The sequence below is a fragment of the Thunnus thynnus genome, chromosome 16, assembly GCF_963924715.1.
Source record: "Thunnus thynnus chromosome 16, fThuThy2.1, whole genome shotgun sequence".
Lineage (NCBI taxonomy): Eukaryota > Metazoa > Chordata > Actinopteri > Scombriformes > Scombridae > Thunnus > Thunnus thynnus.
In genome coordinates, this window is record NC_089532.1 from 5,034,744 (window position 1) to 5,051,986 (window position 17,243).

General features: G+C 40.4%; 1 long non-coding RNA gene across 1 annotated transcript; it reads right to left on the reverse strand.

Annotated features, from left to right (window-relative positions):
- Positions 1-4,507: 4,507 nt before the first annotated feature.
- LOC137200279 (uncharacterized) lies at positions 4,508-16,983 on the reverse strand. The gene is made up of 3 exons (XR_010931937.1): positions 16,840-16,983; positions 6,288-6,392; positions 4,508-5,087 (listed from the first exon to the last, which is right to left on the reverse strand). It is a non-coding gene; the product is annotated as an uncharacterized lncRNA (long non-coding RNA).
- Between the last annotated feature and the right edge of the window lie 260 nt (positions 16,984-17,243).

Below are 17,243 nucleotides of genomic sequence, written 5' to 3' on the forward strand. Positions count from 1 at the left end.
AAAAGGTTGGATAATAAAGCAAGAGGTCAAACCAGAGTCAATATCGGTGTTGTTTTTCACTGCTGGTGACAATTGAAGGGCCTGACCAGTGACGCCATGGTTGTTGTATTTCCGTTGAGCAGGGAATTATCTGGTTTATTTTGTTTTTGGGGGAATTTATAATTTTCTGTGTAGCCAACGTAGCCCAACGCTAACGTTAGCTACACTTAGTGACGTAGTGTGAATTTTCCACTAGGTTGGGCTATGGACATAGGTAGCTCTGTGTATTTTGGCCGTGAGCATGGCCGTACAATGTAGCATAGAGCCAGCTGCTTGTGGCTAGTGGCTAAGATAGCGGTTTCTAAAAGTATCCTTTGGTGGCCACTTAGCAACTGCTTTCAATTATCACCACAGTACCACAACGATCTGTGTACGTTTTGCCTGCCTTCAGGGGGTAAATGTTATCTATCAAAGAAACAGCAGTTAGGCGGAAAATCGCCCAATCTGGCAACATTTCTCTGGCGTAAAATTTTCCACCCCAGTTTCAGTTATTTTTGGTGTGCAGTGTAAACTATCCAGGGGCCACCAGGAAAAGCTGAACATATTACACACATACCGTCGTCGGGTGGAGAAAAGTACGCCCTTTGGCACACAGACAAAGATTATAGGCAGCTCTTTTTCATTAGTTATCGTACTCTGTAGTATTCTTTATGTGAGAACTGAAACTTATACACACACATAACACATCAATAACAAAAGCAGTTTTTCATTAAAATATGTATTTCACAATCTGAGGTGTGGCGCCCCAGCACCCTTAATGGACCACACTGTAGATGTAAGTTTTTATTTGAATTCAGTGCCTCATGTCATTCTCTATTCCCTAACTATGATTTATAGAGTAATATAATTACTGATATACTGGACCTTTAGTGTATGCCTCAGTGTCAAATGCTGGATTTATGTGAGTAGTTGTACCAAAAGGTTACATATATAATAATGCTTTGGACAAAATATTACTTCAAAAACCTCAAATGAAAATCCTCGCTAGACCTTGCTAGACCTTGGACAACAGGTGGGACCCTTTTGCTGGCTGGTTATCATGCTCACCTGTGGTTTGTGCAAATTAGGTGTCTTGCTGTCCACAGAATTCACAATACATTTGTGAGTGTTTTTCCTCAGGACATGTGGATTGGACTCCTGCATCACGTCAGAGGAGAACATGTGTGGTCCCTTGATGCCTTTCACCATGGCCCCTTGGTGGAGAGCAGAGAGCAGTGGATCCAGAAGGGTTCGCTGGCACACCAGAGACTGACAGAACTTATTCTTGATGCACGCTGGTTAAGGAACATCTACAAGTATCAGAGTTTCAGGTAAATCAGCATAGGTCTATGCTCAACTTACTGTTTTCCCCTATGCCAATATTTCACTGTTATTCTGAACTGGTGCTGCTATGCCTTGAATTTCACTACCAGAACATAAAGCAATTGTATATTGTTTCCACTGTGCTATCAGGTCAACTGCATAACTGGAGTCCTTCCACAATCACATACTTATGTATGCGAGCAAGCGCTTCAGCGCTTCTCCCCACCTGTATATGCTTGTCCAGGCCAGCCAGCATGGCTGGACAATCACCCCATCCACAGACCAGCCAAGAGAAAGCTGATGGCTCAATTCAGTGTGTTGTATTATAAGTACTCTTATGCATTTTAGTCAATAAACTTATAGGTGCTGAGTCAAGGCAGATCCAATAGTATGACAAATACAGTTGTCTTGTTTTTGTAACAAAAACAAAATGCATGGTGCTGATTTAGTGTGTTGATGGCATTTTATGTGGAAATGCAAACTACTGTGCAATGTAAGGTAATATAAACGTTTCACTAAGCTTAAACTCCTTTTTCTTATGCCAGGTACAGCAAGATGTACAACAGCAAGTCCAGGAAGGTGGAGAAGGACTACAGCTACATCTCAGACCTCCAGAATGCTCTCCTGCCGCAAAGGGTTGTTTGCTACTGAGGGGATACCACTGAGCAGAACCAGGAGGCCTGATGATCCCCGTCAATATGGGGTTCTGTCAGGTGTTCCTGCCCCAAACACCCAGGAGCTGTTGCAGATGCAAGTCAGCAAAGGGCTAGATGAGTTGGCTTATGATATTGTAGCTTGAGCATGAAGTGGTAACATACTTGGGTGCAAAAGCTAGTTTAAAATCCATATGGCTCTATTGTGAAGAATTCCAAAGTGTAGACATTTATGCCAGGTTCTGCATAACATCTTCAGGTCTGTTTTTACAGATTCTGGACCTCAGAACTACTTATTATGATTTAAATAGTTATCTAAACAAGTCATGGCGCAACCATATTAAACATGTGGCTTTGTTGCCAAACAGACACAGTAACAAGTCACTGAATTGTGAAACTATGCAAATGACTCTGAAAGTGAAAATGAATGTGCAAATTTGATATAACAGAGCTGATATATGCCTATTTCTGGCCAATCTAAAATATGGCCAAATAATACTTGGCTCCCACAATAGCTATGACATTGAAAACTGTTATGAATGTTTGTCACCACATAAAATGCAGCCAGTTGTAGTGTTATCATTCTTTGACATTAATGTGGGTGTCTTTGAAATGCAGTAATTACTGTCAGATATGCAACTGTAATATTCTTTCTAATGGACAATCACTGCCAAAACATTAGAAGATTGCCACAGCATCCATATGATGCCACATGCACAGCCTGATCTGTCAGTCAACACTGACCTGTGTTTATAATCAGCTGTCACCAAACCTTTCAACATGCCTTCTCTTCCTTCCTGTATATATATACTGCTTATGGTAATATATATTGTATATATCTTATATAAGTTATAGTATTTCTGTAATATGTTATATATTTTATTGTGTTCCAAAAAGTAAAATAAACAATAAAGTGCCATACCACAATTGATTGTCATTATTTGTGCAGCATGTGAAGAGATAATAAATGTAATGGCTTGATTGTTTATGCTGTAAGTGTAAAGAAAAGGCATTTATCATTTTCAAGATTTTATTCAAACAAGTGAGAACAGATTATGCAGAACAAGAAATAAATTAAATCTACTTATTTACTTACGTATTATTGTCTACACACTTCTGGGAATAAAACAAAGGGAAAACAAACAAAGTCTGCTACGTACATGTGTTCATCCACTCAATGTAGATATTGGTATTGCACACTGTAAATTACTGCCTGACACAGTATTATTACAGCTCTCACCCCACTAGGGATGAAGCCTTTGTATTGTGCATGTGGATCTGGGTAACGGCTGTGTATCTTCCAGACACAGCAAGTGGGTATAACAACTCTGTGACCCTGTCCTAGTGCTCTATATTGTCACACAACAAATTGTCTGTACTCTGCATAGCAGAACTGTCTGTTATTCTCTCAAGGGTCTGGAAGATCAGCCACTACTATCGTTCCAGATCCGTCTGGCAAGGCGCAAGACCCCCTCCTGCAAAATATAGCTTTCCATATGTGGCGGCATGAAAACACAGGAGTCATGATGTTACCCACAGCACTTTCTTTCCACATCTGTGGGCATTTCTCTGCAATTCTGGCAGACACACAAAGTGGGTCGACCTGGAACAGGAGGGCCCGGTGGAGGAGCATCTGCTGATGTAAAGTGGAGAATATCAAAGATCAGGCTTGGGTATCAAAATTAATTAATTGCTACTATAGATACCTGTTCACCTGAAATCCTTTGAGCTTGCAAATCCTCAGCTCGATGTATGTCATCTTGTCCGAGAACATCTGCTCCTTGGCCTGTCACATTCCTATGTCCCCATCCTCTGCCTCCACTTCCTTGGACCCTGCTGGTTGCCCCCCTTCTTGAACAACCACCTCGGCTTCACCCTAACCCTAACCCTAACCCTAACCCTAACCCTAACCCTACCCTAACCCTAACCCTAACCCTAACCCGGGCCTGTCCTCTCTGACCAGATGATGTGCTGGGCTCTGGATTTTACTCAGAATCAAAGCCAACAATACCCTCATCATGGAAGCTCTAACATGCAAAACAACGTATTATAATATGTTATGAGTCCAATACAAAATTCACGTTCGTCAATGTGTTACTGATGGTAACAGAAAAAAATCACCAGGTAGCTAGATAGGTGCTGTAGCTGCTTCATCGGCAAACATTATGGATGATATGCGCTGAACATTCAAAATAAACTTTGGCTGTATAGTATCCCTAACCTTGTTGATTTTTTTTTAGCTTTACCTGATATCTAATGTTACCACAGCCAGCTGTCGCTAGCTAGTCAGCAATAAGTTACTGTATCAAACTCAATTTTCAATAAGATTTCCCAGTACTAACATGCTAGTTTGACAGCTGTCAGTACTAACAATAGCCATGTTCGTTGTTTACGTTCATTATGATAATGTTAGGTTTTTTCTTACATGTGAATGAGACATGAGGTAGCTGGATACAGTTATCAACGACATCGATGCACTGTGCTCCTCTACCCTACACAGCAGTAGTCAGGCGGTACATGCTCATGTGTTTTAGGGGAACGGCTTTGGAGGGAGGCCTGAAGGGAGTGACTGGGATTTTTTTCGGTCGGATACTTTCAAAATCTAGTTTACTTTTGCTGGTTTTTCCAAAGTTGCATACCCGAGCTTTGATAAATGGACAAAAGAACAAGATGTATTATAAAAAAGGATGCAAAGGGCTAAATCACCTGAAAGGCAAAAATATATAAATGTCTATATGAGGTGATTTCCAGACTGGAAAAATAACTCCCTCGTGCAGTTAGAAAAGGGTTTGATTGATAAATGGTATGTAAATGTATGCAATGTTCATTATTCACCGGGTTAATGATGAAACAAAACAAACAATTGGAGTAATAAGATTATTTAAAAAATCAGTCTCGAAAAATATCTCCCATGAGGTGAATTTCAGAGTCAGCAAACAGCTCCTTGTTGCGGTTACAACACTCTGTGAATGATACTGTATGCAAATATATGCAAGGTTCATTATGCGGCTGGTTAACGATGACCAGCGATCGCATTAACATCTCACGTCTCCATCGAGGTAACGTCTGTGTTGAAGGTGAAAGGTAACGTCTCTGTGGGGAGGGAAGTAAGGGAGAAGGTTATTATATTAGTGTGAGAGAAGTGTTTCACCAATGGTCCCCGCAGGGCAAAGTGATTGAGCTCTGAAGACAGATTGTGTGCAATTACAGTCCATTTGTTCCAGCTTGGCCTCCCCTCCCGTTAGAGAGGACCTGTAATGGAACTGGCTCGCTGGCTTTTGTCTGGCTCCTATTGTCTTTGACTTGCCTCTTTTCTCCTCTCTCTCTGTGTCTTCTTTCCACTTCTCTTTCCATCTGTATCTCTATCTTTCCCCTCTCTCATCTCTCTTTTCTCTCGATATCAGAATCACTTTATCCTCCAAGTTCAATAAACACACTAGATCTTTCATTCCCCTATTCTTTAATTTCTCTCTTTACCTTTTTCCTCTTTATCTCTTTATCTCCCCTTCTCTGGTCCTCTCATTCTTTACTATCCTTCTCGTCCTTTTTCTGCTTCCTTCTCGTTCTTTCTGTCTGTTCCAAGGCAATTATATGCTTCCCAGCTTCCAACTAAAGGCCTCTCCTTTTCGGAAGCAAAAACCCCCCTTCCCCCCCAGTTATCCCACTTGGCCTCCTCCAGAGGACCCAGTGGAGTCTGTCACTAGCAAGATATATCGAGTGGACCTTAATTAGATGAAGCTTGCGACACCAACGAATACAGAGGGGTCTCACATACAGTGCAGAGGGACATAGAAAAACATATTAATGGCATAATCACTCTACAAATGCAAATGCAGTCAACAATTTCGTGTGCCAAATGACCATGTGACCTCTGTCTTTTCTCCACTTTCTGACACCCTCTCCTCTTCTTCTTTATTTTTCTGTCCAGCTGAGGCAATTATATGCTTTGCAGCTCTTTGCTAAAGCTCTTTTCTTTCAGCAGTAACCCTTTCCTCCCTACTTGTCTTTCTTTACCCCCTCCACAGCAGCTCTACTTTCTGCCTTGCTCGGTACCTCCTGGCTCTCTCTGAAGGAGCCTGAAGAGTTTGTCTCTTGGGTGCACCCTTGCAAGATTCAGAGTGGAGCACAATTAGTGGCTGCGGAGTTGTAAACAAATGCAGTGTGACCTCACATACAGTACAAAGGAGAGTGCAAGACCATTGTTCAATATTTCACTAAAATATCAATATTCAGTCACTGTGAATGTGCAATATGATATTTGTGTGATATTTCTCCAGCAGCAACATAGACCACCTTCTTTATCTATTTGCTTCTCTCTTGGCCCCCTCCAAAGGACCTTAGAGTCCATGTCTTCAGGTCACGCTCGATTGATATCAAGTGGAACCCAATTAGATGAGCCTGGTGACAAAAACAAATGCAGTTGGATTTCATAAAATGCAGGCGCAACATGTTTTATTGATGTGACACTAAAGACATTCTTTTCGTCCATGCATCCACCCATCCATCTTCTGCCTCTCTCTGGCTTTGGGTTGCAGATTTAGCAGGCTAAGAAAGGTAGCCCAAAAACCCTTCTTCCTAGCCACTTTCTCCAGCTCTTCCTGGGTTACTGAGATGTTCCCAGGCCAGATGGAAAATGTAATCCCCCCCCCCCCACCCCGAGTGTTCTGGGTCTGTCCCGGGTTCTCCTCCTAGATTGACGTGCCAGAAATTCCTCCAGGAAGCATCCCGGTCAGATGTCTGAAACACCTCAACAAGCTCCTTCCTAAGGCCCAGCCACCCTTTCAAGGAAACTCATTTCAGTTTCTTGTATCAACAATCTCATTCTTTGGTCACCGTCAAGCGTCATGACCGTAGGTGAGGGCCAGAATGTAGATTGACTGGTAAATTGAGAGCTTTAACAACCATGATACCTGAGTCCCTTGACTTTGAGGCTATCACATAGTTGATAGAAATGCTTGAAATGCTTTTGTATCTCTGGTGAATCATGGCATTTTTTTTTTACACATACAATGTGTGGAATTTTTTTTAGTTGCCCTTTTTATTCTTTACTCTGCTGAGTGAGCCTTATAATGGTTCACTCAAGCAGTGTATACTGTATATAAGTGTATATGTTGATGTTGACCTTACAGAAGAAGAGTAAGGATGACGAGATCCAAATGATCTTGTATAACTTGATCAACAGCAAGTGATTTTTCCGGCTCAGCCAGGTGTAACAAACGTTCTGCGATATCCAGCCAGTCAGGGTTTTTTTTTTAAATCTACAAATTTAAAATACTCATCAAACCAGGTGGATGGAAGCACACTTTAGAGAACAAGTACATTTTTATGTTTTCATACAGGAACAGCCTTCCTTCCTCATCTTTATAGAAACCTCCTGCTGCACTCCTCCACTTCCCTCTGCATACCTCTTAGTCTTCTCCAAAGAACCTTACAAAGTCCATGTCTTTGGTTCACGCTTGCAAAATATTGAGTGGAACCTAATTAGATGAACCGAGTGACATAAATGAATGCAGCGAGAGCCCACATGCTGCACAGAGGGCGAGTGCAAGACCTGTGATAAACATAGCACTCTATAAATATTAACATAAAGCCGCGGTTCATGTTCATCGTGATATTATTAGTGTTTTAATGCTTTTTTGGAAGCTCCTCTTGCTCTTTGTCACACTCTTTCTCCTTCTGTCTGACAGCAGCAATTATGTCCTTTCCAAGCTCCCTGCTAAAGCCCCTTCCTCTCATCAGCAACATCACATTTCCCTCTTTCCTCCTCCTTGGAGAGCCCCACTTCTCTCCTCGTTCAGTACTTCTTGCCCGCTCCGAAGGACCCCATGGAGTGTGTCTCTTGGGTGTTCTACTGAGTGGAGCACAATTACATGAACTTTCCACAGGCTTAGTGGATGTCACAGATCACGCTGCTTCTTCAGTTTTAGGAGGACAGGCTCTGTCAGAGCGATGCCATCCAAGAAAATTAGCTTCACTTTTCATGTTACTACTTTGACGGTGTGTTGTAACAGAAGCATCGGGATCATGTGATTGTCTGAACACGGTGGCGAAACAGAGGAGCAAGGGGAAAAATGTAACCTGTCAGAAATGAACTGTTGCGGATAAACTGCCACTCCCACACTGCACACACGCTTCCCTGACACTTATATTTCCGGCCATACATTTTAAAATTGACAACTTCATCCATCACATCAGATACAATCCCGAGAACAGCCTGGCAGTTTTGGTATTAACAACCTTCCACTGTTGTCCTTTATGCACCAATGTGAAGACCTTCACACAAACACAACTAACCATTATTAATGTTCTTTTGTTCCCATCACACCTTTTTTCATTTTGAACAGAAGGGATGGGGACATTGTAGGATTGTTGGGCCGATTGTAGTGCTGATTTTTGCATCACAACTGATTGGACCGACTCTGTGTTCTGATTAAGTTATTGCCTGTCTTTCTCATTAGGGCTACATCTAATGAATATTTTCATTAGCAATTAATCGATTTACAGTCACACTAGGGGCTCTGTCAGGCTATACTGTCAGGCACAGCAGTGCTTTGAGCTAAATGCTAACCAAGCTAATACACTCACAATTACAATGCTTTTTTCAACTTTGAGAACACACACAGAGCTATCTAGATCAAAAATGTTTGGTGAATAAAGCATGGTGTACTGGAGTGTTTTAATTTTGATGGACAATGCTAACAGGCTGATTTTTATAGGCAGATATAATGTTAACCATATTAACCAACTTAGTTTAGTATGTTAGCATGCTAACGTTTTCTAAAACAATTCACCTTGAAGGGAACATGAATGTCTGCACCACATTTCATGACAATCCATCCAATTGTTGCAGAGACATCTTGCTCAAAACCCTTCATGTCAACCTCAGGGTGGCGCTAGAGGAAAAGTCGGGGGGTCACCAAAGTCATGAGGATGGGAATCATCCTAATTTTGTGCCAATCCATCTATTAGATGTCAAAATACTTCTCTGGATAATTGAAAACTCAGTGGATTACCAAATCCTGTAGACTTCACTGTCTGCAAACTATGAAGCAACAAGATATTTCAATCTGGCTAAAGTGGTCGACCAACTGACCAAGCAACTGACTGACATAGCCATTCCTAGAGCCACACCACTGGCTAAAAAATGCCCAAAGTTTCTTGCTGAGTATTATTTTACTGCAGTGCAGAGCCAAAGCTCAGCTAAAGTTCACCAAAGTTCTCTTACCTCCAGCATTTTTTGCAGTTTGTCACTGCACAGATCTCTCCTCTGAACATTTCATCCTAATTTATTCTTTCCCCTCCATTTCTTTGCCATTTTGTGCACATTGCAGAATAAAGTAGCGCCTCATGTCATGACTCTAATCATGTGCTGTCCTCTGTATTTACGTGCTCCTTCCTGAATATACGGATAGAAAAAATGTATACGTTGTTATTTGTTGGGTCTTAAGTATTTGTAGGTTTCAATAACCTAAAGGCCTGTTTCCATCTTAACTGTCTTTCTGTTACTCTTTATTCCTATTTTTTCTTCTTTCTTTCTGGGGCCTCCACATACATACATACACATACTACATACATACTGTACGTGAATGCTCACATTCTCATTCTATTAGTGCTACCCATCTCTTCCACCACAGTCTATTTTTTTCTCTATAAACACCTGCTCTCTGATTTTCCAATTTCTCTGTCTTCCTCCTTCCTTAATTATGCATTGTCTAATATAACACTCTCCCCAATCTCCATTTCTTTCTCTTCCCTCTCATTCTCACCATTTCTAGAATTGGCTCTCTCAGTCAATTAGTTAAAATAATAATCTGTAACATTTTCACATAAGTGTTTATTTTCCCCTCTATCACAAACTGAATTAACACAGTTCATGAAACGCTTTAATTTTGCTTTTGTAGACCCTTGGTTAGAAAAATCTTTTGGGCACAAACTGGAACAGAAATCAAGTGTTTTAAAGAGAAAAGGGTAGTGTGTAAGTATTTTCAAAGTTGTAGCGTAGCATGGTTTGAGGTTGAAATACAACAGCTGATGCATAACGTCTAATTTAGATATTACTTGATGTTATACAATGTTATTTACCTACATGGGTCTTACTCTGTAGAGGGACTGGACAGATATTCCTCTAGTTCTCTGCGTCTATGATCAATTGTCTGCAATCTTGATTGATTGATCTGTGATTGTTTTTAGTTGCACTTACAATTGATTGCCACTGGGTGGGTTCCTATGGGGTAGTGTCCATTGTAGTGGCTGTTATGCATATTTACCAATGAAACCCATGCATATATAAGAAATGGATTTTGAGTAGCTGTCCGCTGTAGTGACCTCTAAAGCAATTTATATTTTGACATGATAATGGCATAAGAGGAAAGTTCTGGGGATTGCCAAATTTATTGAAATTCATGCTGTGGGCAATTTGGATGTCTGTACCAAATCTCATAGCAGTCCATCCAATACTAGTCCAGACATTTCAATCTGAGCTGAAAAAGTCTGCATTCAATTTTTTTGCAAATCTGTCCTGTAGGTGCTGAGATACACTACGATGCTAGATGAGAAGTCAGGGCATCATAATAATAATACTAACTTTATTTATATAGCATCTTTCAAAACTACCATTACAAAGAGCTTCACAAGCGAGGACAAATAAAAGAAAGCAGGAAAACAATCATATAAAACATCACAGTTAATAAATAAAATAACAAATAAAACAGTTTAAAAGTAAACATAAAGTAAAGGATAACAGTAACACGTAAAAGTAACAGATAAAATAAATACGTAGGATGACCAGATGAGAATGGGTGAAATTCGGGACCAGGGTGGGAATGGACAGTGGGTGTGGCCTCCAGTACGTTACATTCAGTGTCAATAAACAGTAAAACACATGAAAGTCAAAACTCAGTGCTAAAATGTATTATTTTTGTTCATGAAGTCAACCGTCTGTCATTAGAAAAAAAGAAACACAATGACTGTGTTGTATGTAACAGCGTGTAAATCATTATCCGTTACATAAAATTAATTTTATTCTATTCATGTCATCAGTGTGGTGCCTTTCACATTTGTCTGCATGACGCACATGTTAGATCAATCCTTCTCCGTGGCTGCCTGCAGCTACACTTAACCTGTCCTCGTGACTGCAACTCCTGTTTCATTTTAAAAAAAGAATGAATACAGAGCAGGATTACAAGAAATATATATTTAAAAAATAACTACATATTGTTTCTAGAGTAGCAATAGTATTGTTTACCACAGTCACTATATATGCTCAATAATACCTCACTGAAAACAAATCTAGTATTCCTGTGTTCAGTTGACTCACAATGTTTATATCTAGTCCAGTTAAATTGTACGACAGTCATTCACATTTTCATGTTGAAACAGCTGAACCAATGACTCACGGGAGCCTTAATTTTAAATGTCAAAAGGCTTAAATGTATAGAATAATTTAGAGTAACGTCAGACTAACTAATAATTCTTTATTACTATTATGAAGATTGGATCCTGTGTTTACGTGACGCATGAACCATTACGCACAGGTGACAGGTATGTTACAGTCATTTTAAACGCCTTTTCAGCAGCTAAGATTGTCATTAAGCTGTAGGAGCTTACAAACATATTTTTTTTAGATATTTTTATCACCAATTCCTCCTACAGTGGCAGCTGCAATCTCCATCATCTGCTTTAAAACAGGTCAATGACATCAACAATCCATTATTTATGATAGTTTAATCAGTGCACAAGTGAAGATACGTGAAAACACATCAGCAACGCTCTTAAATATTTTACAAAAACAAACAAGACATTTTTTAATAACTAAAAGCAGGAATTATAGCCTACATAATAGCCTACACATAGTCTTGTACATTTTATTCTGGTGATAGCAGCAGCTTGTTGCACATATCTCCATTATGTTATTAATCATTCATGACAATTTGGCAGTGCACTAAAGACACAATACGTGAAGTGCAGCATTTTTCAATATTACTGTGTCACCAAGTCAGGTCTCCTCAGCATTTTTGCCTTCAAGTCTCAAGTAGTATAAGTCGAGTCTCACAGCATAAAGACAGCTCTCATTTTAACTTGGTCATATAATCTATTACTATTTTTCTAGACGTCTGGTCACCCTATAAGTACAGATAAAATATCAAGAAAAAGCCATATGGTAAAAGTAAGTCTTGACAGACGATTTAAAAGAAGGCAGTGAATTTTCTAGTTCCTCAGATAAGCTATTCCAAAGTGTGCCCTTAAAGCAAAAGCCGTTGGTCTTTAGCCTTGACCGGGGAATAGTTAACAGGGCCTTATCAGAGGAGCTCAAGATACGGGCTGGTGACTAATGATTTAGAAGCTCAGCCAGATAGCTCAGTGCCATATCATGCAGGGCCTTAAAAGTCAAGAGTAAAATTTTAAGATCAATTTTAAAATGGACAGGCAGCCAGTGAAGGGAAGCTAAAATAGGTGAGATATGATCATGCTTTTGTGATTTGGTTTGGTGTCTGCATTTTGGAAACCCTGAAGCCATGCAATCATGTTTTGGCCAAGGCATGTAAACACTGCATAACAATAATCCAGATGAATTGATAAAGGTCTGAATAACTCTTCGAAGATCATTAAAAGTAATAAAATATCTAATTCTAGAGATATTCTTGCCTTTTAACATGGGTCTTGAGAGTCAGATTCTGGTCTAGAATAACTCCAAGCTTCTTAGCAGTGGGTACCACAAGCTGAGCTACAGAGCCAGGAGCAGGCAGGACTTGGCCATAGGTGGGCTCAGGGCCTATAATGAGGATTTCTGTTTTGGAGGAGTTTAGCTGAAGAAAATTTTCTGCCATCCAATCTGCAGCTAGGCAATCATGCAGAGAAGATAACTTAGTTGAAATGAAATATAGTGAGTATAGAGTAAATAAAGAGGAAATAAAATTGGTCTTAGAATAGAGCCCTGAGGTTCCCCATACATAGACAATGCTTGAGAGGAGGTAAAGCCATCAACAGACTAGGGATGTGCAGAGGAAGCAGTATTTGTATTTGTTGAGGCAGCAAAATTATTTGTGTTTGTATTTGCATTTGAATAAAAGTGGAAAGAGGCGTTTGTTTTTATTACACTTTTAATTTTAGAAAATTGAAGTGTTACAATAACTGTTCATGAATAAACTACCTTACAAAGGTTTTGAACTGGAGTCTCCCAGATCATAGACGACTGCACTGACTACTGAGCTAAAGCTTTACTCATTGTCTCACAGCTGACAGATCTCTACCTATTTATACACCCATAACACAGAGACAGCACACCGTGTAACATGTAGGGAAGAACTTTAAAGGAGATTCTTGCTTTGCACTTTTCATTTATTGTCTATTTTTTTTACAACCGATCTTGATGGAAAGGAGAAGGGGAACAACAGGTTATGGAGAGTCCCTTGGGTGCACTTCGTGTGTTAGTAGCTCTCTGGGGAACACCCCCAACTCTAGGAGTGATGTCCAAATAAGGAAATGTGCGTCATGTAGCAGGTGGATGTGACTCCCCGCGCTGGTATTTGACATGTTTTTTTTTCTTCCCGAAAACAAATAATTGTTAAAATATTTGTATGAAACAAATATTTGTAAAAAAAAAAAAAAAAAAGAAAAAAGAAAAAAAAAAAACACTATTTGTGCAGGCACAACCCTACAACAGACACAAAAAATTTTCTGTTAGAAAACTATGAGAACCACTGGAAGGCTGTGAGTATAGTTTCAGTTAATTCTTGGATAGCAGTTTCCTTAAAAACACACAAAATATCCAGCTGAAGACAAGCTAAGTCAGATACAGAAGTAGGGGGGGGTGAATCTTCGATTGAATGTCCTCAATCTTGTCTACAAAAAAGGTTAACTTTTCACAGTCGGCATTTGAAGTAATAGGGACACCAGGAGAACCAGGGTGGACTAAACGATCAATGGTCTTAAATAAAAAACTAGGCTTTTGCTGGTTGGAGGTGATGAGCTCTGAAAGTATTTTGCTCTTGCATTTTTAATTTCACTGTTATAAGATTGTAATAAAAATTTCATATGCTCACAGTGTACTCAGAGCTTTGATTTCTTCCACTCTCTTCAGCCTTCCTACACTCCCTTTTCCAGCCAAGGATTCTTTCAGTAATCCAAGGTGATACAATAGATGATTTGGATTTTAGTGGAGCAACATTGTCTAAAGTAGTTGTGCACATATCATTGAAGAAGTTCACTAAATCATTAGTGTTTGAAAACAAATCTAAGGATTAACCAGACTTCACAAATAATAAGGAAAATCTTGAAGCACTAGTGTCATTAAATATGCGTGAGCAAATTTCTCACTTATGAGGATTCCTGTTCACATAAAACACAGAATTAAAAACAAGACATAGATGATCAGTGATAATGTCTCTTGAAACTAAGGATGATAAATCTAGACCCAAAGTAAAAACTAACTAAGTCCAATGTGTGGCTGCATTTATGAGTAGGGCCTGACACATGTTGAGTAAAATTTAAAGACTCCATAATGTTTAAAAAATTCACCAACAAAGCCGTCAGAAATATCATCAATGTGGATGTTAAAGTCACCAGCAATCAAAACGTTGTCATGATAGAGAACAACTGAAGATAAAAACTGACAGTTCAGGCAAAAACAGGGTATTGGATTTTGGAGGACAATAAATAACAACACAAAATGACAAGATCTATGCAATAAGTTTTTTTTAGGAAAAGGGCCTCAAAGCTAGAAAGATCATTGGAAGGTAACAGGTCACATTTAAAAACAACACCTAGCCCATTACCCCAATTACAATCCCTGGGTGAGCTGATAAAATCATAATCGGGGGGCATCATTCTAAAAACAAGCTGTGTTCAACTGGTTTTGGGGGGGCAGTGGACCAGAGATGATGCACTGCTTCCCGGTGTGCACGAACGCCTCTTTGAGAATCTCCAACTGTTGATTTTTGATGTCATTGGTGCTGACGTGGACAACAACTGCAGAAGCAGAGTTGTATTGTTGTGTTGTTACACAATCTCCTGGATAGCAGAAAGTTTGGCTACTGCGTACCACTACGTAGAGGCATAGAGGTGCCAACAACAAGCACCAAGGGTTGACGCCATGCCTGAGTGTGCATGCCTGACCACCTGGTGTACTGGACTCGGATGGCAGCAGGTGTGGTCTGCCGCAGGAGCCAACAACTGGCTTGGGAGAGGAGGCCTGGGCAGAAGATGGACGGTTGCCCAGCTGGAGCCTCAGTGGAGAGTCCCCATTGTCAAGAGCTTGGAATTTATTGCTCAGCTGAAGAGTATCAGATGAGAGCGGTAGGAGGGGTGTTTAGCATGACCCTCGCTACTCTTGACCAGGACCCACAACCCTGAGTTGCAGGGAGTGAAGCAGGCTTGGGACTTGTGTTTAGACCCGAGGATGGGCCACATGTCATCATTCAGACCCAGGACATCAGTTGAAAGGATCGGCTCCCCTCCAGTGGTAACAGAGCCGAACCAGGGAAGAGTGGCATCATTGTGTGCGACAGAGGCTGAGCACTCAGCGGATGGACTCGTGCCTCCATTGCTGACGCAGGAGGAGCCCAATGCAGAGAGATGTTTGGCTTGGGCAGTGGCAATGGATAAAAACACTAGGATTAGCTCATCCTTGTTTTTAAGATCCCACTTCAGCTGTCTGAGGTCATCTTGCAACAGTGATTATGCCAGCTGGCAATGTCAACTCACAGCCATGATGATGTTTAGTGGTTTCAGAGGCCTTCTTCCAATAGCAACCAGGCTAAAAAACAAACCTAGATAAGCTACCCTGGTGAACGTGCAGTCTCTCACTTGAAGACAAAATCCTTCATCAAGGCTTCAGGACCTTTGACCTAGTTAAAACATGCAGATAAAAGGACAAGGATCTAAAAAGCGTATCATAAAATTTTGGCTTAAAACTGGATAAAATGTCAATTTATGACAGAGCTTCTGTCAGACATATCCCACGCTGACGCACAGTCTAAAAGGCAGCAGCTGTCATCAAAGACATTAGGTTTCATCCTCTAAGGACCATGACTGTCTGTCCAAACTCTCATGGCAACCCATTCAATAGATAAAGATATTTCAGTTTGGACCAAAGTGGTGTATTGACCAAATGACCTACCAACTGACATGGCCGTCACTAGAGCCTTGCCACTTGCCTGGCTAAGAGTGTCAGAGCCAGTGGAAGTTACCTGTTCTAATACCTTTTATTCTTGTTTTGAGGATGTCACTGAAATGCAGGAAACACAAAATGATTTTCTATTTTTGAAAATTGAACAAGGCAGCAATTGTTTTTATTGTCTGCCTCCTGACATTGTTCTCACAACTTAGACCGACTGAACTGTAAATTTCACTTGTACTTGAATCACTAGTGCAAAATTTTGACTTCGCAAGTTCAATTTGAGGGCAGCAAAGGTTTTTCGCTCTGGCTTTACTGATAATAATTAACTAGACTGTGCGAAGTGAGAAATGGTATCTGTGAACACCATCCACTTCCATGTTTGTGCTGTAAAGCAATTCTGTCACATTTCCTGTCAAATCTAATCCTTGTGCACACACAAGGTAAAGCAGAGACTATTACAGGCTGCTAATTCTTGTCTAATTATACTAACACCAAAAATGAGTGCTGTAATGATTTATTGATGTTAAATTGCTACTTGTAGCACCTTCAATTATGCAGTCAATGTATTTTTTATGGTTTACCATCTTGTTTCTGCTACATAAACAAACATATACATTTTCTTTTATTGCTCAAAGCATCCTCACTATTTTCCATCCCTCACAGACCCATACTTCATACAGCTGCACTGTCAATATAATCTATAAACACTAAATTACATAAAAGACTTACACACACTGTCCTCTGTCGCTGTCCTCCTTCACCCACTGATTTCCTGGTGTGTTTTAGAGCAGACTGTGTTCAGGAAAGGAATCTCATCCACCACCGGTATAATCGGTCCGGAACAGGGTCCAGGTGCAGCTAGGCAGGAGACCCCTCCTTCCCCCGGAAACCTGGTGATTACAGGACAATTAGAGTAAACACTAACAGCCGAGCTTCATCCCAAACACAGCCTTTATCAGTCAGCAGCCTGCCTCTCTCTGGGCAACACTGGGCATTTATCTCCATCTAGGCAGACAGACAACCCCTCTGGGCAGCATCCTGCATGGAAATAGCTTCACTGTAAACATGTTCATCTTTAAGAGCTGTTTAATCTGGTGTTGAATTATATTGTCTCATTTTGTTTAAACAATGCA